The 24,498-nt window shown below is 38.9% G+C and overlaps 21 non-coding genes across 21 annotated transcripts; all 21 read left to right on the top strand.

The window, feature by feature from the left end:
• The first annotated feature begins 283 nt into the window (after nt 1-283).
• TRNAS-UGA (transfer RNA serine (anticodon UGA)) lies at nt 284-365 on the top strand. The gene has a single exon. It is a non-coding gene; the product is annotated as a tRNA-Ser (tRNA).
• Nucleotides 366-857: 492 nt separating this feature from the next.
• Nucleotides 858-939, top strand: TRNAS-CGA (transfer RNA serine (anticodon CGA)). Its single transcript has one exon. It is a non-coding gene; the product is annotated as a tRNA-Ser (tRNA).
• Nucleotides 940-1,989: 1,050 nt separating this feature from the next.
• On the top strand, nt 1,990-2,071 carry TRNAS-UGA (transfer RNA serine (anticodon UGA)). The gene has a single exon. It is a non-coding gene; the product is annotated as a tRNA-Ser (tRNA).
• An 893-nt stretch (nt 2,072-2,964) lies between these two features.
• Nucleotides 2,965-3,046, top strand: TRNAS-UGA (transfer RNA serine (anticodon UGA)). The gene has a single exon. It is a non-coding gene; the product is annotated as a tRNA-Ser (tRNA).
• A 492-nt stretch (nt 3,047-3,538) lies between these two features.
• TRNAS-UGA (transfer RNA serine (anticodon UGA)) lies at nt 3,539-3,620 on the top strand. The gene has a single exon. It is a non-coding gene; the product is annotated as a tRNA-Ser (tRNA).
• Nucleotides 3,621-5,045: 1,425 nt separating this feature from the next.
• Nucleotides 5,046-5,127, top strand: TRNAS-CGA (transfer RNA serine (anticodon CGA)). The gene has a single exon. It is a non-coding gene; the product is annotated as a tRNA-Ser (tRNA).
• A 1,050-nt stretch (nt 5,128-6,177) lies between these two features.
• Nucleotides 6,178-6,259, top strand: TRNAS-UGA (transfer RNA serine (anticodon UGA)). The gene has a single exon. It is a non-coding gene; the product is annotated as a tRNA-Ser (tRNA).
• A 492-nt stretch (nt 6,260-6,751) lies between these two features.
• Nucleotides 6,752-6,833, top strand: TRNAS-UGA (transfer RNA serine (anticodon UGA)). The gene has a single exon. It is a non-coding gene; the product is annotated as a tRNA-Ser (tRNA).
• A 1,050-nt stretch (nt 6,834-7,883) lies between these two features.
• On the top strand, nt 7,884-7,965 carry TRNAS-UGA (transfer RNA serine (anticodon UGA)). Its single transcript has one exon. It is a non-coding gene; the product is annotated as a tRNA-Ser (tRNA).
• Nucleotides 7,966-8,840: 875 nt separating this feature from the next.
• TRNAS-UGA (transfer RNA serine (anticodon UGA)) lies at nt 8,841-8,923 on the top strand. Its single transcript has one exon. It is a non-coding gene; the product is annotated as a tRNA-Ser (tRNA).
• A 491-nt stretch (nt 8,924-9,414) lies between these two features.
• TRNAS-CGA (transfer RNA serine (anticodon CGA)) lies at nt 9,415-9,496 on the top strand. The gene has a single exon. It is a non-coding gene; the product is annotated as a tRNA-Ser (tRNA).
• Nucleotides 9,497-10,547: 1,051 nt separating this feature from the next.
• TRNAS-UGA (transfer RNA serine (anticodon UGA)) lies at nt 10,548-10,629 on the top strand. Its single transcript has one exon. It is a non-coding gene; the product is annotated as a tRNA-Ser (tRNA).
• Nucleotides 10,630-11,121: 492 nt separating this feature from the next.
• TRNAS-CGA (transfer RNA serine (anticodon CGA)) lies at nt 11,122-11,203 on the top strand. Its single transcript has one exon. It is a non-coding gene; the product is annotated as a tRNA-Ser (tRNA).
• Nucleotides 11,204-12,254: 1,051 nt separating this feature from the next.
• Nucleotides 12,255-12,336, top strand: TRNAS-UGA (transfer RNA serine (anticodon UGA)). Its single transcript has one exon. It is a non-coding gene; the product is annotated as a tRNA-Ser (tRNA).
• A 1,006-nt stretch (nt 12,337-13,342) lies between these two features.
• TRNAS-UGA (transfer RNA serine (anticodon UGA)) lies at nt 13,343-13,424 on the top strand. The gene has a single exon. It is a non-coding gene; the product is annotated as a tRNA-Ser (tRNA).
• Nucleotides 13,425-13,915: 491 nt separating this feature from the next.
• Nucleotides 13,916-13,997, top strand: TRNAS-CGA (transfer RNA serine (anticodon CGA)). Its single transcript has one exon. It is a non-coding gene; the product is annotated as a tRNA-Ser (tRNA).
• A 1,051-nt stretch (nt 13,998-15,048) lies between these two features.
• Nucleotides 15,049-15,130, top strand: TRNAS-UGA (transfer RNA serine (anticodon UGA)). The gene has a single exon. It is a non-coding gene; the product is annotated as a tRNA-Ser (tRNA).
• A 492-nt stretch (nt 15,131-15,622) lies between these two features.
• On the top strand, nt 15,623-15,704 carry TRNAS-CGA (transfer RNA serine (anticodon CGA)). Its single transcript has one exon. It is a non-coding gene; the product is annotated as a tRNA-Ser (tRNA).
• A 1,051-nt stretch (nt 15,705-16,755) lies between these two features.
• TRNAS-UGA (transfer RNA serine (anticodon UGA)) lies at nt 16,756-16,837 on the top strand. Its single transcript has one exon. It is a non-coding gene; the product is annotated as a tRNA-Ser (tRNA).
• A 492-nt stretch (nt 16,838-17,329) lies between these two features.
• On the top strand, nt 17,330-17,411 carry TRNAS-CGA (transfer RNA serine (anticodon CGA)). The gene has a single exon. It is a non-coding gene; the product is annotated as a tRNA-Ser (tRNA).
• Nucleotides 17,412-18,462: 1,051 nt separating this feature from the next.
• TRNAS-UGA (transfer RNA serine (anticodon UGA)) lies at nt 18,463-18,544 on the top strand. Its single transcript has one exon. It is a non-coding gene; the product is annotated as a tRNA-Ser (tRNA).
• The last annotated feature ends 5,954 nt before the right edge of the window (nt 18,545-24,498 follow it).

The following is a 24,498-nucleotide window of genomic DNA, read 5'->3' as shown; positions in this document are numbered from 1 at the left end:
CGAGAAATAGAATTGTTTTGAAATTTGAAAATGTTGAACATGAAAACTGGTGTAAAGATATTTCCCATAGCACACATACCAACGCTGTTCTTTCAAAACGGCAGAATATCCACTTAAATTGCACAAATACATGGTTGTTTACTAAATTGAGTATGTTTTTAAAGTTGAAAATGTGATTATTCCTCTTAATGTTGATACAAAACATTCTTCTGCTATCTGTGGCAATAAATGACACACCAACGCAACAAAAAAAGAAGAGTGACATTACCCCAAAAGAAAACAGGCTGTGATGGCCGAGTGGTTAAGGCGTTGGACTTGAAATCCAATGGGGTCTCCCCGCACAGGTTCAAATCCTGTTCACAGCGAGATAGATTTCTGTTTTTAAAGTTGAAAATCTGATTATGCTAGATGAAATTGCATATATAGAATCTGCGTAAAGTGATGTTAGTATCTATATAGAGACAATTCCTAAAAACGTGCATGTTGAAATAAATGACTTCTTACATCTACATTTCTAGTTTTAAAGCTGGCATCAACGTTCTGCTATGGAGTGCAAGAGTAGGTTTTTACTTATGGACATGTTCACGTTATTGTTGCATTCTAGAGTTGGATAGGTTAGTATGGATTAAGTGAGCAGCAAATGAAAAGATGGGCTGTTGGCTGCATGATACCTTCACTTTTTAGGAAAGTGCCTCAACATTTTCTTCACAAAAACTTCAGGATAAAGCACCCACAGATTCCTTGCATCATATCTACTAAATTGAGCTGTAATGTTTGTGTTACTCAATGAGCATGCATTTACTTCCGAAAAAAAAGATACTGCTGGAAAAAAGTGACATTAACTGAGCAACAGAAAAGCTGTGATGGCCGAGTGGTTAAGGCGTTGGATTCGAAATCCAATGGGGTCTCCCCGCACAGGTTCAAATCCTGTTCACAGCGAGAGAAATTACTGTTTTTAAAGTTTTGAAAATGTGATTATGTTCATGCTAGATGAAATTGCACATTAAGAAACTGCATAAAGTGACGTTAGTATCTATTTTGAGACAATTCCTAAAAACATGCACGCTGAAATAAATTAATTCTTAAATCTACGTTTCTAGTTAAACCTACTCTTGCACTCCATAGCAGAACGTTGATGCCAGCTTTAAAACTAGAAAGTTAGATGTAAGAAGTCATTTATTTCAACATGCACGTTTTTAGGAATTGTCTCTAAATAGATACTAACATCACTTTACGCAGATTCTATATATGCAATTTCATCTTGCATAATCACATTTTCAACTTTAAAAACAGAGACACTTCTTCAAAACATGCACGCTGAAATAAATGTCTTCTTAAATCTACGTTTCTAGTTATAAAACAGGCATCAACATTCTGCTGTGGAGTGCAAGATTAGGTTGTTACCTATGGATATTGGCTGCTTGAGACCCTCACTTTTTGGGAAATTGCCTCAACATTTTTTTCAGGATAACTTAAGGTTGAAATTCTGTTCACAGCGAGAAATAGAATTGTTTTGAAATTTAAAAAACGGGTGTAAAGATATTTCCCATAGCACACATACCAGGATAACTTCAGGTTCAAATCCTGTTCACAGCGAGAAATAGAATTGTTTTGAGATTTGAAAATGTTGAACATGAAAATGGTTGTAAAGATATTTCCCATAGCACACATATCAGGATAACTTCAGGTTCAAATCCTGTTCACAGCGAGAAAAAGAATTGTTTTGAAATTTGAAAATGTTGAACATGAAAACTGGTGTAAAGATATTTCCCATAGCACACATACCAACGCTGTTCTTTCAAAACGGCAGAATATCCACTTAAATTGCACAAATACATGGTTGTTTACTAAATTGAGTATGTTTTTAAAGTTGAAAATGTGATTATTCCTCTTAATGTTGATACAAAACATTCTTCTGCTATCTGTGGCAATAAATGACACACCAACGCAACAAAAAAAGAAGAGTGACATTACCCCAAAAGAAAACAGGCTGTGATGGCCGAGTGGTTAAGGCGTTGGACTTGAAATCCAATGGGGTCTCCCCGCACAGGTTCAAATCCTGTTCACAGCGAGATAGATTTCTGTTTTTAAAGTTGAAAATGTGATTATGCTAGATGAAATTGCATATATAGAATCTGCGTAAAGTGATGTTAGTATCTATATAGAGACAATTCCTAAAAACGTGCATGTTGAAATAAATGACTTCTTACATCTACATTTCTAGTTTTAAAGCTGGCATCAACGTTCTGCTATGGAGTGCAAGAGTAGGTTTTTACTTATGGACATGTTCACGTTATTGTTGCATTCTAGAGTTGGATAGGTTAGTATGGATTAAGTGAGCAGCAAATGAAAAGATGGGCTGTTGGCTGCATGATACCTTCACTTTTTAGGAAAGTGCCTCAACATTTTCTTCACAAAAACTTCAGGATAAAGCACCCACAGATTCCTTGCATCATATCTACTAAATTGAGCTGTAATGTTTGTGTTACTCAATGAGCATGCATTTACTTCCGAAAAAAAAGATACTGCTGGAAAAAAGTGACATTAACTGAGCAGCAGAAAAGCTGTGATGGCCGAGTGGTTAAGGCGTTGGATTCGAAATCCAATTTAAAAAACGGGTGTAAAGATATTTCCCATAGCACACATACCAGGATAACTTCAGGTTCAAATCCTGTTCACAGCGAGAAATAGAATTGTTTTGAAATTTGAAAATGTTGAACATGAAAACTGGTGTAAAGATATTTCCCATAGCACACATACCAACGCTGTTCTTTCAAAACGGCAGAATATCCACTTAAATTGCACAAATACATGGTTGTTTACTAAATTGAGTATGTTTTTAAAGTTGAAAATGTGATTATTCCTCTTAATGTTGATACAAAACATTCTTCTGCTATCTGTGGCAATAAATGACACACCAACGCAACAAAAAAAGAAGAGTGACATTACCCCAAAAGAAAACAGGCTGTGATGGCCGAGTGGTTAAGGCGTTGGACTTGAAATCCAATGGGGTCTCCCCGCACAGGTTCAAATCCTGTTCACAGCGAGATAGATTTCTGTTTTTAAAGTTGAAAATCTGATTATGCTAGATGAAATTGCATATATAGAATCTGCGTAAAGTGATGTTAGTATCTATATAGAGACAATTCCTAAAAACGTGCATGTTGAAATAAATGACTTCTTACATCTACATTTCTAGTTTTAAAGCTGGCATCAACGTTCTGCTATGGAGTGCAAGAGTAGGTTTTTACTTATGGACATGTTCACGTTATTGTTGCATTCTAGAGTTGGATAGGTTAGTATGGATTAAGTGAGCAGCAAATGAAAAGATGGGCTGTTGGCTGCATGATACCTTCACTTTTTAGGAAAGTGCCTCAACATTTTCTTCACAAAAACTTCAGGATAAAGCACCCACAGATTCCTTGCATCATATCTACTAAATTGAGCTGTAATGTTTGTGTTACTCAATGAGCATGCATTTACTTCCGAAAAAAAAGATACTGCTGGAAAAAAGTGACATTAACTGAGCAGCAGAAAAGCTGTGATGGCCGAGTGGTTAAGGCGTTGGATTTGAAATCCAATGGGGTCTCCCCGCACAGGTTCAAATCCTGTTCACAGCGAGAGAAATTACTGTTTTTAAAGTTTTGAAAATGTGATTATGTTCATGCTAGATGAAATTGCACATTAAGAAACTGCATAAAGTGACGTTAGTATCTATTTTGAGACAATTCCTAAAAACATGCACGCTGAAATAAATTAATTCTTAAATCTACGTTTCTAGTTAAACCTACTCTTGCACTCCATAGCAGAACGTTGATGCCAGCTTTAAAACTAGAAAGTTAGATGTAAGAAGTCATTTATTTCAACATGCACGTTTTTAGGAATTGTCTATGGATATTGGCTGCTTGAGACCCTCACTTTTTGGGAAATTGCCTCAACATTTTTTTCAGGATAACTTAAGGTTGAAATTCTGTTCACAGCGAGAAATAGAATTGTTTTGAAATTTAAAAAACGGGTGTAAAGATATTTCCCATAGCACACATACCAGGATAACTTCAGGTTCAAATCCTGTTCACAGCGAGAAATAGAATTGTTTTGAGATTTGAAAATGTTGAACATGAAAATGGTTGTAAAGATATTTCCCATAGCACACATATCAGGATAACTTCAGGTTCAAATCCTGTTCACAGCGAGAAAAAGAATTGTTTTGAAATTTGAAAATGTTGAACATGAAAACTGGTGTAAAGATATTTCCCATAGCACACATACCAACGCTGTTCTTTCAAAACGGCAGAATATCCACTTAAATTGCACAAATACATGGTTGTTTACTAAATTGAGTATGTTTTTAAAGTTGAAAATGTGATTATTCCTCTTAATGTTGATACAAAACATTCTTCTGCTATCTGTGGCAATAAATGACACACCAACGCAACAAAAAAAGAAGAGTGACATTACCCCAAAAGAAAACAGGCTGTGATGGCCGAGTGGTTAAGGCGTTGGACTTGAAATCCAATGGAACTCCCCGCACAGGTTCAAATCCTGTTCACAGCGAGATAGATTTCTGTTTTTAAAGTTGAAAATCTGATTATGCTAGATGAAATTGCATATATAGAATCTGCGTAAAGTGATGTTAGTATCTATATAGAGACAATTCCTAAAAACGTGCATGTTGAAATAAATGACTTCTTACATCTACATTTCTAGTTTTAAAGCTGGCATCAACGTTCTGCTATGGAGTGCAAGAGTAGGTTTTTACTTATGGACATGTTCACGTTATTGTTGCATTCTAGAGTTGGATAGGTTAGTATGGATTAAGTGAGCAGCAAATGAAAAGATGGGCTGTTGGCTGCATGATACCTTCACTTTTTAGGAAAGTGCCTCAACATTTTCTTCACAAAAACTTCAGGATAAAGCACCCACAGATTCCTTGCATCATATCTACTAAATTGAGCTGTAATGTTTGTGTTACTCAATGAGCATGCATTTACTTCCGAAAAAAAGATACTGCTGGAAAAAAGTGACATTAACTGAGCAGCAGAAAAGCTGTGATGGCCGAGTGGTTAAGGCGTTGGATTCGAAATCCAATGGGGTCTCCCCGCACAGGTTCAAATCCTGTTCACAGCGAGAGAAATTACTGTTTTTAAAGTTTTGAAAATGTGATTATGTTCATGCTAGATGAAATTGCACATTAAGAAACTGCATAAAGTGACGTTAGTATCTATTTAGAGACAATTCCTAAAAACATGCACGCTGAAATAAATTAATTCTTAAATCTACGTTTCTAGTTAAACCTACTCTTGCACTCCATAGCAGAACGTTGATGCCAGCTTTAAAACTAGAAAGTTAGATGTAAGAAGTCATTTATTTCAACATGCACGTTTTTAGGAATTGTCTCTATATAGATACTAACATCACTTTACGCAGATTCTATATATGCAATTTCATCTAGCATAATCACATTTTCAACTTTAAAAACAGAGACACTTCTTCAAAACATGCACGCTGAAATAAATGTCTTCTTAAATCTACGTTTCTAGTTATAAAACAGGCATCAACATTCTGCTGTGGAGTGCAAGATTAGGTTGTTACCTATGGATATTGGCTGCTTGAGACCCTCACTTTTTGGGAAATTGCCTCAACATTTTTTTCAGGAAAACTTAAGGTTGAAATTCTGTTCACAGCGAGAAATAGAATTGTTTTGAAATTTAAAAAACGGGTGTAAAGATATTTCCCATAGCACACATACCAGGATAACTTCAGGTTCAAATCCTGTTCACAGCGAGAAATAGAATTGTTTTGAAATTTGAAAATGTTGAACATGAAAATGGTTGTAAAGATATTTCCCATAGCACACATATCAGGATAACTTCAGGTTCAAATCCTGTTCACAGCGAGAAAAAGAATTGTTTTGAAATTTGAAAATGTTGAACATGAAAACTGGTGTAAAGATATTTCCCATAGCACACATACCAACGCTGTTCTTTCAAAACGGCAGAATATCCACTTAAATTGCACAAATACATGGTTGTTTACTAAATTGAGTATGTTTTTAAAGTTGAAAATGTGATTATTCCTCTTAATGTTGATACAAAACATTCTTCTGCTATCTGTGGCAATAAATGACACACCAACGCAACAAAAAAAGAAGAGTGACATTACCCCAAAAGAAAACAGGCTGTGATGGCCGAGTGGTTAAGGCGTTGGACTTGAAATCCAATGGGGTCTCCCCGCACAGGTTCAAATCCTGTTCACAGCGAGATAGATTTCTGTTTTTAAAGTTGAAAATCTGATTATGCTAGATGAAATTGCATATATAGAATCTGCGTAAAGTGATGTTAGTATCTATATAGAGACAATTCCTAAAAACGTGCATGTTGAAATAAATGACTTCTTACATCTACATTTCTAGTTTTAAAGCTGGCATCAACGTTCTGCTATGGAGTGCAAGAGTAGGTTTTTACTTATGGACATGTTCACGTTATTGTTGCATTCTAGAGTTGGATAGGTTAGTATGGATTAAGTGAGCAGCAAATGAAAAGATGGGCTGTTGGCTGCATGATACCTTCACTTTTTAGGAAAGTGCCTCAACATTTTCTTCACAAAAACTTCAGGATAAAGCACCCACAGATTCCTTGCATCATATCTACTAAATTGAGCTGTAATGTTTGTGTTACTCAATGAGCATGCATTTACTTCCGAAAAAAAAGATACTGCTGGAAAAAAGTGACATTAACTGAGCAGCAGAAAAGCTGTGATGGCCGAGTGGTTAAGGCGTTGGATTTGAAATCCAATGGGGTCTCCCCGCACAGGTTCAAATCCTGTTCACAGCGAGAGAAATTACTGTTTTTAAAGTTTTGAAAATGTGATTATGTTCATGCTAGATGAAATTGCACATTAAGAAACTGCATAAAGTGACGTTAGTATCTATTTAGAGACAATTCCTAAAAACATGCACGCTGAAATAAATTAATTCTTAAATCTACGTTTCTAGTTAAACCTACTCTTGCACTCCATAGCAGAACGTTGATGCCAGCTTTAAAACTAGAAAGTTAGATGTAAGAAGTCATTTATTTCAACATGCACGTTTTTAGGAATTGTCTCTATATAGATACTAACATCACTTTACGCAGATTCTATATATGCAATTTCATCTTGCATAATCACATTTTCAACTTTAAAAACAGAGACACTTCTTCAAAACATGCACGCTGAAATAAATGTCTTCTTAAATCTACGTTTCTAGTTATAAAACAGGCATCAACATTCTGCTGTGGTGTGCAAGATTAGGTTGTTACCTATGGATATTGGCTGCTTGAGACCCTCACTTTTTGGGAAATTGCCTCAACATTTTTTTCAGGAAAACTTAAGGTTGAAATTCTGTTCACAGCGAGAAATAGAATTGTTTTGAAATTTAAAAAACGGGTGTAAAGATATTTCCCATAGCACACATACCAGGATAACTTCAGGTTCAAATCCTGTTCACAGCGAGAAATAGAATTGTTTTGAAATTTGAAAATGTTGAACATGAAAATGGTTGTAAAGATATTTCCCATAGCACACATATCAGGATAACTTCAGGTTCAAATCCTGTTCACAGCGAGAAAAAGAATTGTTTTGAAATTTGAAAATGTTGAACATGAAAACTGGTGTAAAGATATTTCCCATAGCACACATACCAACGCTGTTCTTTCAAAACGGCAGAATATCTACTTAAATTGCACAAATACATGGTTGTTTACTAAATTGAGTATGTTTTTAAAGTTGAAAATGTGATTATTCCTCTTAATGTTGATACAAAACATTCTTCTGCTATCTGTGGCAATAAATGACACACCAACGCAACAAAAAAAGAAGAGTGACATTACCCCAAAAGAAAACAGGCTGTGATGGCCGAGTGGTTAAGGCGTTGGACTTGAAATCCAATGGGGTCTCCCCGCACAGGTTCAAATCCTGTTCACAGCGAGATAGATTTCTGTTTTTAAAGTTGAAAATCTGATTATGCTAGATGAAATTGCATATATAGAATCTGCGTAAAGTGATGTTAGTATCTATATAGAGACAATTCCTAAAAACGTGCATGTTGAAATAAATGACTTCTTACATCTACATTTCTAGTTTTAAAGCTGGCATCAACGTTCTGCTATGGAGTGCAAGAGTAGGTTTTTACTTATGGACATGTTCACGTTATTGTTGCATTCTAGAGTTGGATAGGCATCAACATTCTGCTGTGGAGTGCAAGATTAGGTTGTTACCTATGGATATTGGCTGCTTGAGACCCTCACTTTTTGGGAAATTGCCTCAACATTTTTTTCAGGAAAACTTAAGGTTGAAATTCTGTTCACAGCGAGAAATAGAATTGTTTTGAAATTTAAAAAACGGGTGTAAAGATATTTCCCATAGCACACATACCAGGATAACTTCAGGTTCAAATCCTGTTCACAGCGAGAAATAGAATTGTTTTGAAATTTGAAAATGTTGAACATGAAAATGGTTGTAAAGATATTTCCCATAGCACACATATCAGGATAACTTCAGGTTCAAATCCTGTTCACAGCGATAAAAAGAATTGTTTTGAAATTTGAAAATGTTGAACATGAAAACTGGTGTAAAGATATTTCCCATAGCACACATACCAACGCTGTTCTTTCAAAACGGCAGAATATCCACTTAAATTGCACAAATACATGGTTGTTTACTAAATTGAGTATGTTTTTAAAGTTGAAAATGTGATTATTCCTCTTAATGTTGATACAAAACATTCTTCTGCTATCTGTGGCAATAAATGACACACCAACGCAACAAAAAAAGAAGAGTGACATTACCCCAAAAGAAAACAGGCTGTGATGGCCGAGTGGTTAAGGCGTTGGACTTGAAATCCAATGGGGGTCTCCCCGCACAGGTTCAAATCCTGTTCACAGCGAGATAGATTTCTGTTTTTAAAGTTGAAAATCTGATTATGCTAGATGAAATTGCATATATAGAATCTGCGTAAAGTGATGTTAGTATCTATATAGAGACAATTCCTAAAAACGTGCATGTTGAAATAAATGACTTCTTACATCTACATTTCTAGTTTTAAAGCTGGCATCAACGTTCTGCTATGGAGTGCAAGAGTAGGTTTTTACTTATGGACATGTTCACGTTATTGTTGCATTCTAGAGTTGGATAGGTTAGTATGGATTAAGTCAGCAGCAAATGAAAAGATGGGCTGTTGGCTGCATGATACCTTCACTTTTTAGGAAAGTGCCTCAACATTTTCTTCACAAAAACTTCAGGATAAAGCACCCACAGATTCCTTGCATCATATCTACTAAATTGAGCTGTAATGTTTGTGTTACTCAATGAGCATGCATTTACTTCCGAAAAAAAGATACTGCTGGAAAAAAGTGACATTAACTGAGCAGCAGAAAAGCTGTGATGGCCGAGTGGTTAAGGCGTTGGATTCGAAATCCAATGGGGTCTCCCCGCACAGGTTCAAATCCTGTTCACAGCGAGAGAAATTACTGTTTTTAAAGTTTTGAAAATGTGATTATGTTCATGCTAGATGAAATTGCACATTAAGAAACTGCATAAAGTGACGTTAGTATCTATTTAGAGACAATTCCTAAAAACATGCACGCTGAAATAAATTAATTCTTAAATCTACGTTTCTAGTTAAACCTACTCTTGCACTCCATAGCAGAACGTTGATGCCAGCTTTAAAACTAGAAAGTTAGATGTAAGAAGTCATTTATTTCAACATGCACGTTTTTAGGAATTGTCTCTAAATAGATACTAACATCACTTTACGCAGATTCTATATATGCAATTTCATCTTGCATAATCACATTTTCAACTTTAAAAACAGAGACACTTCTTCAAAACATGCACGCTGAAATAAATGTCTTCTTAAATCTACGTTTCTAGTTATAAAACAGGCATCAACATTCTGCTGTGGAGTGCAAGATTAGGTTGTTACCTATGGATATTGGCTGCTTGAGACCCTCACTTTTTGGGAAATTGCCTCAACATTTTTTTCAGGATAACTTAAGGTTGAAATTCTGTTCACAGCGAGAAATAGAATTGTTTTGAAATTTAAAAAACGGGTGTAAAGATATTTCCCATAGCACACATACCAGGATAACTTCAGGTTCAAATCCTGTTCACAGCGAGAAATAGAATTGTTTTGAAATTTGAAAATGTTGAACATGAAAATGGTTGTAAAGATATTTCCCATAGCACACATATCAGGATAACTTCAGGTTCAAATCCTGTTCACAGCGAGAAAAAGAATTGTTTTGAAATTTGAAAATGTTGAACATGAAAACTGGTGTAAAGATATTTCCCATAGCACACATACCAACGCTGTTCTTTCAAAACGGCAGAATATCCACTTAAATTGCACAAATACATGGTTGTTTACTAAATTGAGTATGTTTTTAAAGTTGAAAATGTGATTATTCCTCTTAATGTTGATACAAAACATTCTTCTGCTATCTGTGGCAATAAATGACACACCAACGCAACAAAAAAAGAAGAGTGACATTAACCCCAAAAGAAAACAGGCTGTGATGGCCGAGTGGTTAAGGCGTTGGACTTGAAATCCAATGGGGTCTCCCCGCACAGGTTCAAATCCTGTTCACAGCGAGATAGATTTCTGTTTTTAAAGTTGAAAATGTGATTATGCTAGATGAAATTGCATATATAGAATCTGCGTAAAGTGATTGTTAGGATCTATATAGAGACAATTCCTAAAAACGTGCATGTTGAAATAAATGACTTCTTACATCTACATTTCTAGTTTTAAAGCTGGCATCAACGTTCTGCTATGGAGTGCAAGAGTAGGTTTTTACTTATGGACATGTTCACGTTATTGTTGCATTCTAGAGTTGGATAGGTTAGTATGGATTAAGTGAGCAGCAAATGAAAAGATGGGCTGTTGGCTGCATGATACCTTCACTTTTTAGGAAAGTGCCTCAACATTTTCTTCACAAAAACTTCAGGATAAAGCACCCACAGATTCCTTGCATCATATCTACTAAATTGAGCTGTAATGTTTGTGTTACTCAATGAGCATGCATTTACTTCCGAAAAAAAGATACTGCTGGAAAAAAGTGACATTAACTAAGCAGCAGAAAAGCTGTGATGGCCGAGTGGTTAAGGCGTTGGATTCGAAATCCAATGGGGTCTCCCCGCACAGGTTCAAATCCTGTTCACAGCGAGAGAAATTACTGTTTTGAAAGTTTTGAAAATGTGATTATGTTCATGCTAGATGAAATTGCACATTAAGAAACTGCATAAAGTGACGTTAGTATCTATTTAGAGACAATTCCTAAAAACATGCACGCTGAAATAAATTAATTCTTAAATCTACGTTTCTAGTTAAACCTACTCTTGCACTCCATAGCAGAACGTTGATGCCAGCTTTAAAACTAGAAAGTTAGATGTAAGAAGTCATTTATTTCAACATGCACGTTTTTAGGAATTGTCTCTAAATAGATACTAACATCACTTTACGCAGATTCTATATATGCAATTTCATCTTGCATAATCACATTTTCAACTTTAAAAACAGAGACACTTCTTCAAAACATGCACGCTGAAATAAATGTCTTCTTAAATCTACGTTTCTAGTTATAAAACAGGCATCAACATTCTGCTGTGGAGTGCAAGATTAGGTTGTTACCTATGGATATTGGCTGCTTGAGACCCTCACTTTTTGGGAAATTGCCTCAACATTTTTTTCAGGATAACTTAAGGTTGAAATTCTGTTCACAGCGAGAAATAGAATTGTTTTGAAATTTAAAAAACGGGTGTAAAGATATTTCCCATAGCACAGATACCAGGATAACTTCAGGTTCAAATCCTGTTCACAGCGAGAAATAGAATTGTTTTGAAATTTGAAAATGTTGAACATGAAAATGGTTGTAAAGATATTTCCCATAGCACACATATCAGGATAACTTCAGGTTCAAATCCTGTTCACAGCGAGAAAAAGAATTGTTTTGAAATTTGAAAATGTTGAACATGAAAACTGGTGTAAAGATATTTCCCATAGCACACATACCAACGCTGTTCTTTCAAAACGGCAGAATATCCACTTAAATTGCACAAATACATGGTTGTTTACTAAATTGAGTATGTTTTTAAAGTTGAAAATGTGATTATTCCTCTTAATGTTGATACAAAACATTCTTCTGCTATCTGTGGCAATAAATGACACACCAACGCAACAAAAAAAGAAGAGTGACATTAACCCCAAAAGAAAACAGGCTGTGATGGCCGAGTGGTTAAGGCGTTGGACTTGAAATCCAATGGGGTCTCCCCGCACAGGTTCAAATCCTGTTCACAGCGAGATAGATTTCTGTTTTTAAAGTTGAAAATGTGATTATGCTAGATGAAATTGCATATATAGAATCTGCGTAAAGTGATTGTTAGGATCTATATAGAGACAATTCCTAAAAACGTGCATGTTGAAATAAATGACTTCTTACATCTACATTTCTAGTTTTAAAGCTGGCATCAACGTTCTGCTATGGAGTGCAAGAGTAGGTTTTTACTTATGGACATGTTCACGTTATTGTTGCATTCTAGAGTTGGATAGGTTAGTATGGATTAAGTGAGCAGCAAATGAAAAGATGGGCTGTTGGCTGCATGATACCTTCACTTTTTAGGAAAGTGCCTCAACATTTTCTTCACAAAAACTTCAGGATAAAGCACCCACAGATTCCTTGCATCATATCTACTAAATTGAGCTGTAATGTTTGTGTTACTCAATGAGCATGCATTTACTTCCGAAAAAAAAGATACTGCTGGAAAAAAGTGACATTAACTGAGCAGCAGAAAAGCTGTGATGGCCGAGTGGTTAAGGCGTTGGATTCGAAATCCAATTTAAAAAACGGGTGTAAAGATATTTCCCATAGCACACATACCAGGATAACTTCAGGTTCAAATCCTGTTCACAGCGAGAAATAGAATTGTTTTGAAATTTGAAAATGTTGAACATGAAAATGGTTGTAAAGTTATTTCCCATAGCACACATATCAGGATAACTTCAGGTTCAAATCCTGTTCACAGCGAGAAAAAGAATTGTTTTGAAATTTGAAAATGTTGAACATGAAAACTGGTGTAAAGATATTTCCCATAGCACACATACCAACGCTGTTCTTTCAAAACGGCAGAATATCCACTTAAATTGCACAAATACATGGTTGTTTACTAAATTGAGTATGTTTTTAAAGTTGAAAATGTGATTATTCCTCTTAATGTTGATACAAAACATTCTTCTGCTATCTGTGGCAATAAATGACACACCAACGCAACAAAAAAAGAAGAGTGACATTACCCCAAAAGAAAACAGGCTGTGATGGCCGAGTGGTTAAGGCGTTGGACTTGAAATCCAATGGGGTCTCCCCGCACAGGTTCAAATCCTGTTCACAGCGAGATAGATTTCTGTTTTTAAAGTTGAAAATGTGATTATGCTAGATGAAATTGCATATATAGAATCTGCGTAAAGTGATGTTAGTATCTATATAGAGACAATTCCTAAAAACGTGCATGTTGAAATAAATGACTTCTTACATCTACATTTCTAGTTTTAAAGCTGGCATCAACGTTCTGCTATGGAGTGCAAGAGTAGGTTTTTACTTATGGACATGTTCACGTTATTGTTGCATTCTAGAGTTGGATAGGTTAGTATGGATTAAGTGAGCAGCAAATGAAAAGATGGGCTGTTGGCTGCATGATACCTTCACTTTTTAGGAAAGTGCCTCAACATTTTCTTCACAAAAACTTCAGGATAAAGCACCCACAGATTCCTTGCATCATATCTACTAAATTGAGCTGTAATGTTTGTGTTACTCAATGAGCATGCATTTACTTCCGAAAAAAAGATACTGCTGGAAAAAAGTGACATTAACTAAGCAGCAGAAAAGCTGTGATGGCCGAGTGGTTAAGGCGTTGGATTCGAAATCCAATGGGGTCTCCCCGCACAGGTTCAAATCCTGTTCACAGCGAGAGAAATTACTGTTTTGAAAGTTTTGAAAATGTGATTATGTTCATGCTAGATGAAATTGCACATTAAGAAACTGCATAAAGTGACGTTAGTATCTATTTAGAGACAATTCCTAAAAACATGCACGCTGAAATAAATTAATTCTTAAATCTACGTTTCTAGTTAAACCTACTCTTGCACTCCATAGCAGAACGTTGATGCCAGCTTTAAAACTAGAAAGTTAGATGTAAGAAGTCATTTATTTCAACATGCACGTTTTTAGGAATTGTCTCTAAATAGATACTAACATCACTTTACGCAGATTCTATATATGCAATTTCATCTTGCATAATCACATTTTCAACTTTAAAAACAGAGACACTTCTTCAAAACATGCACGCTGAAATAAATGTCTTCTTAAATCTACATTTCTAGTTATAAAACAGGCATCAACATTCTGCTGTGGAGTGCAAGATTAGGTTGTTACCTATGGATATTGGCTGCTTGAGACCCTCACTTTTTGGGAAATTGCCTCAACATTTTTTTCAGGATAACTTAAGGTTGAAATTCTGTTCACAGCGAGAAATAGAATTGTTTTGAAATTTAAAAAACGGGTGTAAAGATATTTCCCATAGCACACATACCAGGATAACTTCAGGTTCAAATCCTGTTCACAGCGAGAAATAGAATTGTTTTGAAATTTGAAAATGTTGAACATGAAAATGGTTGTAAAGATATTTCCCATAGCACACATATCAGGATAACTTCAGGTTCAAATCCTGTTCACAGCGAGAAAAAGAATTGTTTTGAAATTTGAAAATGTTGAACATGAAAACTGGTGTAAAGATATTTCCCATAGCACACATACCAACGCTGTTCTTTCAAAACGGCAGAATATCCACTTAAATTGCACAAATACATGGTTGTTTACTAAATTGAGTATGTTTTTAAAGTTGAAAATGTGATTATTCCTCTTAATGTTGATACAAAACATTCTTCTGCTATCTGTGGCAATAAATGACACACCAACGCAACAAAAAAAGAAGAGTGACATTAACCCCAAAAGAAAACAGGCTGTGATGGCCGAGTGGTTAAGGCGTTGGACTTGAAATCCAATGGGGTCTCCCCGCACAGGTTCAAATCCTGTTCACAGCGAGATAGATTTCTGTTTTTAAAGTTGAAAATGTGATTATGCTAGATGAAATTGCATATATAGAATCTGCGTAAAGTGATTGTTAGGATCTATATAGAGACAATTCCTAAAAACGTGCATGTTGAAATAAATGACTTCTTACATCTACATTTCTAGTTTTAAAGCTGGCATCAACGTTCTGCTATGGAGTGCAAGAGTAGGTTTTTACTTATGGACATGTTCACGTTATTGTTGCATTCTAGAGTTGGATAGGTTAGTATGGATTAAGTGAGCAGCAAATGAAAAGATGGGCTGTTGGCTGCATGATACCTTCACTTTTTAGGAAAGTGCCTCAACATTTTCTTCACAAAAACTTCAGGATAAAGCACCCACAGATTCCTTGCATCATATCTACTAAATTGAGCTGTAATGTTTGTGTTACTCAATGAGCATGCATTTACTTCCGAAAAAAAGATACTGCTGGAAAAAAGTGACATTAACTAAGCAGCAGAAAAGCTGTGATGGCCGAGTGGTTAAGGCGTTGGATTCGAAATCCAATGGGGTCTCCCCGCACAGGTTCAAATCCTGTTCACAGCGAGAGAAATTACTGTTTTTAAAGTTTTGAAAATGTGATTATGTTCATGCTAGATGAAATTGCACATTAAGAAACTGCATAAAGTGACGTTAGTATCTATTTAGAGACAATTCCTAAAAACATGCACGCTGAAATAAATTAATTCTTAAATCTACGTTTCTAGTTAAACCTACTCTTGCACTCCATAGCAGAACGTTGATGCCAGCTTTAAAACTAGAAAGTTAGATGTAAGAAGTCATTTATTTCAACATGCACGTTTTTAGGAATTGTCTCTAAATAGATACTAACATCACTTTACGCAGATTCTATATATGCAATTTCATCTTGCATAATCACATTTTCAACTTTAAAAACAGAGACACTTCTTCAAAACATGCACGCTGAAATAAATGTCTTCTTAAATCTACGTTTCTAGTTATAAAACAGGCATCAACATTCTGCTGTGGAGTGCAAGATTAGGTTGTTACCTATGGATATTGGCTGCTTGAGACCCTCACTTTTTGGGAAATTGCCTCAACATTTTTTTCAGGATAACTTAAGGTTGAAATTCTGTTCACAGCGAGAAATAGAATTGTTTTGAAATTTAAAAAACGGGTGTAAAGATATTTCCCATAGCACAGATACCAGGATAACTTCAGGTTCAAATCCTGTTCACAGCGAGAAATAGAATTGTTTTGAAATTTGAAAATGTTGAACATGAAAATGGTTGTAAAGATATTTCCCATAGCACACATATCAGGATAACTTCAGGTTCAAATCCTGTTCACAGCGAGAAAAAGAATTGTTTTGAAATTTGAAAATGTTGAACATGAAAACTGGTGTAAAGATATTTCCCATAGCACACATACCAACGCTGTTCTTTCAAAACGGCAGAATATCCACTTAAATTGCACAAATACATGGTTGTTTACTAAATTGAGTATGTTTTTAAAGTTGAAAATGTGATTATTCCTCTTAATGTTGATACAAAACATTCTTCTGCTATCTGTGGCAATAAATGACACACCAACGCAACAAAAAAAGAAGAGTGACATTAACCCCAAAAGAAAACAGGCTGTGATGGCCGAGTGGTTAAGGCGTTGGACTTGAAATCCAATGGGGTCTCCCCGCACAGGTTCAAATCCTGTTCACAGCGAGATAGATTTCTGTTTTTAAAGTTGAAAATGTGATTATGCTAGATGAAATTGCATATATAGAATCTGCGTAAAGTGATTGTTAGGATCTATATAGAGACAATTCCTAAAAACGTGCATGTTGAAATAAATGACTTCTTACATCTACATTTCTAGTTTTAAAGCTGGCATCAACGTTCTGCTATGGAGTGCAAGAGTAGGTTTTTACTTATGGACATGTTCACGTTATTGTTGCATTCTAGAGTTGGATAGGTTAGTATGGATTAAGTGAGCAGCAAATGAAAAGATGGGCTGTTGGCTGCATGATACCTTCACTTTTTAGGAAAGTGCCTCAACATTTTCTTCACAAAAACTTCAGGATAAAGCACCCACAGATTCCTTGCATCATATCTACTAAATTGAGCTGTAATGTTTGTGTTACTCAATGAGCATGCATTTACTTCCGAAAAAAAGATACTGCTGGAAAAAAGTGACATTAACTAAGCAGCAGAAAAGCTGTGATGGCCGAGTGGTTAAGGCGTTGGATTCGAAATCCAATGGGGTCTCCCCGCACAGGTTCAAATCCTGTTCACAGCGAGAGAAATTACTGTTTTTAAAGTTTTGAAAATGTGATTATGTTCATGCTAGATGAAATTGCACATTAAGAAACTGCATAAAGTGACGTTAGTATCTATTTAGAGACAATTCCTAAAAACATGCACGCTGAAATAAATTAATTCTTAAATCTACGTTTCTAGTTAAACCTACTCTTGCACTCCATAGCAGAACGTTGATGCCAGCTTTAAAACTAGAAAGTTAGATGTAAGAAGTCATTTATTTCAACATGCACGTTTTTAGGAATTGTCTCTAAATAGATACTAACATCACTTTACGCAGATTCTATATATGCAATTTCATCTTGCATAATCACATTTTCAACTTTAAAAACAGAGACACTTCTTCAAAACATGCACGCTGAAATAAATGTCTTCTTAAATCTACGTTTCTAGTTATAAAACAGGCATCAACATTCTGCTGTGGAGTGCAAGATTAGGTTGTTACCTATGGATATTGGCTGCTTGAGACCCTCACTTTTTGGGAAATTGCCTCAACATTTTTTTCAGGATAACTTAAGGTTGAAATTCTGTTCACAGCGAGAAATAGAATTGTTTTGAAATTTAAAAAACGGGTGTAAAGATATTTCCCATAGCACAGATACCAGGATAACTTCAGGTTCAAATCCTGTTCACAGCGAGAAATAGAATTGTTTTGAAATTTGAAAATGTTGAACATGAAAATGGTTGTAAAGATATTTCCCATAGCACACATATCAGGATAACTTCAGGTTCAAATCCTGTTCACAGCGAGAAAAAGAATTGTTTTGAAATTTGAAAATGTTGAACATGAAAACTGGTGTAAAGATATTTCCCATAGCACACATACCAACGCTGTTCTTTCAAAACGGCAGAATATCCACTTAAATTGCACAAATACATGGTTGTTTACTAAATTGAGTATGTTTTTAAAGTTGAAAATGTGATTATTCCTCTTAATGTTGATACAAAACATTCTTCTGCTATCTGTGGCAATAAATGACACACCAACGCAACAAAAAAAGAAGAGTGACATTAACCCCAAAAGAAAACAGGCTGTGATGGCCGAGTGGTTAAGGCGTTGGACTTGAAATCCAATGGGGTCTCCCCGCACAGGTTCAAATCCTGTTCACAGCGAGATAGATTTCTGTTTTTAAAGTTGAAAATGTGATTTTATTACATGACAGGAGGCTTCCTATTTTGCATAACTTTCTTTACTTATGCCTCCAGCAGCACAAGTCAATCAATCAAAAAACTTTAACCAATCCTAGGCCAACATAGCCCGCATATAAGTCTTTGGTGGGCGTGTCTATCCCTCTTTCTTTGCTGCTTCCAGAAGGCACAGGTCAGAGTACTACCTTCAGAGCTTATTTATTTTATATTCATTTCATATTGCTAGGATAATATTCATTGTTTTCCATTATCTAATGTTTATTTGTATATGTTTATTTTACTAGTCCTTTATTTTTTCTCCCCCTCTGCCCTACCTTTTCCTCTCACCCTTTACTGTCTCCTACCCGCGGCGTTTTTTCCGCGACCGCGCTTTTTTTCTGGGTATGGAGCTCGCTTAGGGACCCTTTGGGAGGTGGGTGTGGGGTTGGAGGGGCATTCCGCTTTTTTGTGCTGCATTTAGAGGCTTGACAGCGGACCGCGATCACGATCGCGGACCGCACTGTCATTTTGGCGCGAACGGCGGCCATCTTGGATCTCGCTTCCGCGAGACCCACGGCGGCCATTAGCGCTCCTAACGGTCGTGATTCAAACGACCCGTCCTTCTTTCTCCTCACAGGTTTATGTCAATATGTCATTTTGGTTTACCTACACTGTGTATATTTGGTGATATCAGTACCCTAAGATTTCCCCTTGCTAAGACATATTAAAGGCTCAGTACATATAGGCTCACCCCCTGCTGCATATCTTACAGACACAGCTTAAGCAGGCTCATCCCCTGCTATACTTTTAAAGGCACAGTACAGACAGACTCATCCCCTGCTGTACATCTTATAGGCACAGTTTAAACAGGCTCATCCCCTGTTTTACTTTAAAGGCACAGTACAGACAGGCTCATCCCCTGCTGTACATCTTAAAGGCACAGTTTTAGCAGGCTCATCCCCTGCTATACTTTTAAAGGCACAGTACAGACAGGCTCATCCCCTGCTGTATTTCTCAAAGTCACAGCTCAAGCAGGCTCATTCCCTGCATTACATCTAGAGTCACTAGTGCAACAGGCTCATACCCTGTTATACACAGAAGAGTCAAAGAGTCACTATATAAACAGACCCATCATCTGATTTAAATAAGTGCCAGTGCCAGCAGGCTCATCCCCTGCTATAATCAAGTGACTTAGTGCCAGCAGGCTCATCCCCTGCTATAATCAAGTGACATAGTGCCAGCAGGCTCATCCCCTGCTATAATCAAGTGACATAGTGCCAGCAGGCTCATCCCCTGCTACATATATATATATATATATAAGTGCCTAGCTGCAAACAGCCTCAAACAAGTGACAGCAGGCTCATCCCCTGCTATATATATATATATTAACTGAACCGATACAAGCAGACTTACCCCTGCTATTAAATCTAGTGACTCAATAACAGCAGGCTTGTTCCCTGCCATACTATCATATATATGTGACTCTATACATGAACTGTGTCATACGGCACTCCACGCATTTCAGTTCCTAACACTTCCTGTCTTCCACAGACAGACCCAACACACAACACAAGATGAGTGATTCACCACAGTTACCACCATCAGATTGGCAGGCACTCATTAACTCGGCGGTAGCCGCCTCCGTGGAGAAAGCTATCGACAAACTGCTTATGCAGAACCCAAAACCGGACACGGCTATTGAACAACCCACAGTTTTTACCGACGATGCCCTTCTCGGAGATTACCACGCTACAAAACGGCAACGGAAGGGCACCATATCGAACACCCAAGGAAAGAAAGGAAAAACACCACTGAAGAAAAGCCACCAGACAATGAAGAGAGGAACTTCCCCTCCATATTCTCCGTCCTCGGAGGACGATGATCACATCCCCCCACCATCACTTGACATCATGGATGAATGGAAGGCGGGAGATTCACACTCGGAAGACGAGGAATGGCTAGACCTCCAGGGAAACGACAGAGACTATGATCAAGACTCATACCTTGAACAGGAATTCCCTCAGGAAGAGGGCACCTTCATAGACCCCCAAGGAGCAACCATGTTCGACCCCCGCACGATCCGACATCCAAGATCAACAGAATGGGGATTGCCAGAACACCTGACTCAGTTCGTCCATTTCTGGCTGAGAAAGCCAATGGACAAAGAAGTAAGGGCGAGACTACGGGCAGAATGCCCAAGACCTACACTACCAGATAAAATCGCACTAACCCCGGAATTTGATACTACCGTATCCCTGTTCATGTCCCGTGCAGGTCGGGACCCGCGAAAAGGGATAGAGAAGGGCCTTAGAGAATCCCAAGACAAACTCTTAGACATCCTGGGCCCTCTAGCAAAAATGCTATACTTTGCCGACTTAGCCCTATCCCAGGGCACCACACTGGATGCCCACACTATACGTGAATGGGCGCAACGGGCCATCTGTATGCTGGGTAACACCAACGCGGCAATGTGCGCAGAACGCCGTAGAACTGCATTACTCAAGATGGACCCAAAACTGATGGAGCTGGGTAAAAAAGAAATGGGACCGCTGGCGAACGGTCAACTTTTCGGTGACTCTTTCATAACTGAACTCAAGAAACATGTAAGCATCTTCACCACTCTGAATAAAGCTCAGACCTCCATCAGGCAAGTTTTTCGCACCACCACACCACGCCGTGGAGTTTTTGGCAGGGCTGGTCGCCAAAGGGGCCGAGCCACCAGCCGCTTCTGGCCTACAGGCCCCAGATACCAGTCATCTCAAGCCTTCTTCCCAACCTCAAGAACCAACTTCCAGAGAGGATCTTTCCGTTCCAGAGGTACCCGCACCCGCGGACGCGGACGTTTCAATACAGGTGATCATCCCCGACACACCCTGTCTTTTTTCCCACATAACTGCAGGCAGACTGTCTCTCTTTTCACAGGAATGGGAGAAGATATCTTCGGACAGCTGGATCCTCAATACGGTAACCGGCTACGAGATCGAGTTCTCAGACACCCCGGTACAAGACCGACTCCCACCTCCAATAAGAGCGTCGGCAACACTCACAGGAATCATAGACAAGGAGATTCAAACCCTCTTCGACAAAGGGGCGGTGGAGGTCGCCCCGGACGATACGGGTTTCTTCAGCAACATCTTCGTAGTCCAAAAGAAAACAGGAGACTACAGACCAGTCATCAACCTAGGCAACTGAACGTTTTCGTCACATACAGGCATTTCAAAATGGAAGGAATCCACCTTCTAAGAGACCTACTATTGCAACACGACTGGTTCACTCGACTAGACTTAAAGGACGCCTACCTATCGGTACCGATAGCCTGCGTCAGCCGTCCTTTCCTCCGCTTCACATGGAACCACCTTTCCTACCAATTCACCTGTCTCCCATTCGGCCTCAGCTCAGCACCATGGTGCTTTACGAAACTCATGAAGCCGGTAATGGCTTACCTAAGGGAGAAAGGCATCCGCTGCCTAATATACCTGGACGATATTTTGATTTTCTGCGAATCAGCGCCCAGGCTTCACTCTCAAACGAGATTCATAGTGCTCTTGCTGGAATCTTTGGGCTTCATCATAAACAGAGTAAAATCTGCTCTACAACCTGCCAAGGTGGTTCAGTTCCTGGGATTCGAAATAGACTCGGGGACATGTACCCTCCGTTTACCCACTGCGAAGATTGCGGCAATACGGAAAGAGATACGCCGGGTACTTCGAAAAGACTCAATACCGCTTTGCCTCCTAGCCCGAATGGTAGGCCTTTTATCGTCCTCCATACAAGCGATCTTCCCGGGACCGCTACACTACCGGGCCATGCAACGGGCGAAGGCATATCACTTGAGACAAGGTCAGACATACGACCACTGGATCCCAGTGTCAGCAGAAATACGGACGGAACTCAGATGGTGGCTCCTGCACATGGAAGCCTGGAACGGCAGAGCCATATTCGGTCCGAATCCGGACTTTGTCTTGGAGTCAGACGCCAGCCTATGGGGCTGGGGAGCCCACTGCACACAGGCGTCCACCGGAGGGCCATGGTCGGAGGAAGAAAAACTCCTACACATCAACTGCCTGGAGTTGATAGCGGGCTCCTTCGCGATCCGGAGTTTGGCCAAGAACATGTCCAATTGCTGCATACTCCTGCGCATGGACAACATTTCGGCAGTCCAGTACATAAACCACCTGGGCGGAGCCAGATCACGGGCCCTGACGGAAGCGACGAGGGACATCTATCGATTCTGCCTACCCCGCAACATCACGATCAAGGCAGAATATCTACCGGGTGCCAACAACCTCACTGCAGACTGGTTCTCTCGACACTGGAGAGACAGCAGCGACTGGCGCCTGGACACCACCATCTTCCGCAGGATAAGGCAGATACGAGGCCCGCTACACATAGACCTCTTCGCATCACGGACGAACACTCAACTACCGAGATATTACAGTTGGCTCCCGGACCCTCAAAGCGAAGCAGTGGATGCGTTCCTGCAACAATGGCCACAGTCAGGAGCTTACGCGTTCCCACCTTTCTCGATGCTGGCGAGAGTCCTCCACCACCTACGCAGAGCGGGGACCTCTCTGATTCTGATCACACCGTTATGGAAGAGCCAAGCATGGTTCCCGGACCTACTAGCTCTATCACAGGACCATCCGCTACTATTACCAGTGTTCCCATTCCTCCTGGTGAACCCAGACGGGGAACCTCATCCGTTGATTACACAAGACCGGCTGGAACTGGTAGCCTGGAGTCTTTCCGGGGATCCTGGAACGTCTCAGGCCTATCGCAGACGACTAGAGACCTGTTATGGGACTCCTGGGCACCGGGCACTAGACGTAGCTACCTATCCGCATGGAACACATGGAACCGCTGGTGCATGGAAAGGGACCTTGATCCCTTTTCAGCACCTATTCCCTGCATTCTAAATTTCCTGTCAAACCTGTTCTCAGAAGGCAGAGCATTCCGCTCAATTAATATCACCAGATCCGCCATCTCGGCGGCCCACACCCCGATAGACGGTACACCAGTGGGTCAGAACACTCTGGTATGCCGGCTACTGCGGGGCATCAGACTAGCCAGACCTCCGGTACCGAAGTATAACACTCTTTGGGACGTTGATATAGTTATCCGATTCCTTAGGAACTGGCCTGACAACGAGACCTTGTCACTGAGACAACTATCAGCCAAACTAACTCTCCTCCTATGTTTAGTTTCGTTTCGTAGGGTCGCAGACGTTAGGGCTTTTGACATAGATGGTTTCACTATTACACCAGTAGGGGTTACCTTCTCGGTATCTCGCAGGACTAAGACGGACTCCACATCCGTGTCTTATCCATTTTTTCCGACGGTTCCGCGGCTATGCGTCGTGACCACTTTGCTTCGGTACGTAGAAGTTACCGAACCACTCCGTTTTTACCGATCAGGTCAACTTCTGGTATCTTATACCAAACCATACAAACCAGTAACTACCACTACGTTGGCCAGATGGGTACGATGGCTCTTATCCCTTGCAGGGGTAGAACCGAATTTCGGGGCCCACTCGGTACGCGGGGCGGCGGCTTCGCGTGCATACTCGGCGGGAGCTTCACTCACGGACATCCTGCGCTCGGCAGATTGGACTAGAGAAAACACCTTCCGAGTTTTCTACTTTCGACAGACATCTCACGCATCTTTTTCGTTGTTACCGCAGCGTTAAAAATGCAAAATAGGAAGCCTCCTGTCATGTAATAAAATTGCAGATTATGTTAACGTAGTGTACGTATAATCTTAATTTTAATAATGACAGGAGGCGAGTATTTTCCCCCCCATAGATCTTGAGATTGTTCCCCCCCTTGATACTCGCTGTTCATAGCATTTTACGACAATTGTGACATCATGACAGACTGTTACATTCCTAGCATAAACCTCACGTAAACAGTATAGAATTTACTAGTTAACTACTCATAGTA

This window comes from Pelobates fuscus, chromosome 3 (assembly GCF_036172605.1).
Source record: "Pelobates fuscus isolate aPelFus1 chromosome 3, aPelFus1.pri, whole genome shotgun sequence".
NCBI lineage: Eukaryota > Metazoa > Chordata > Amphibia > Anura > Pelobatidae > Pelobates > Pelobates fuscus.
This window is presented reverse-complemented; position numbering and strand designations above follow the sequence as displayed.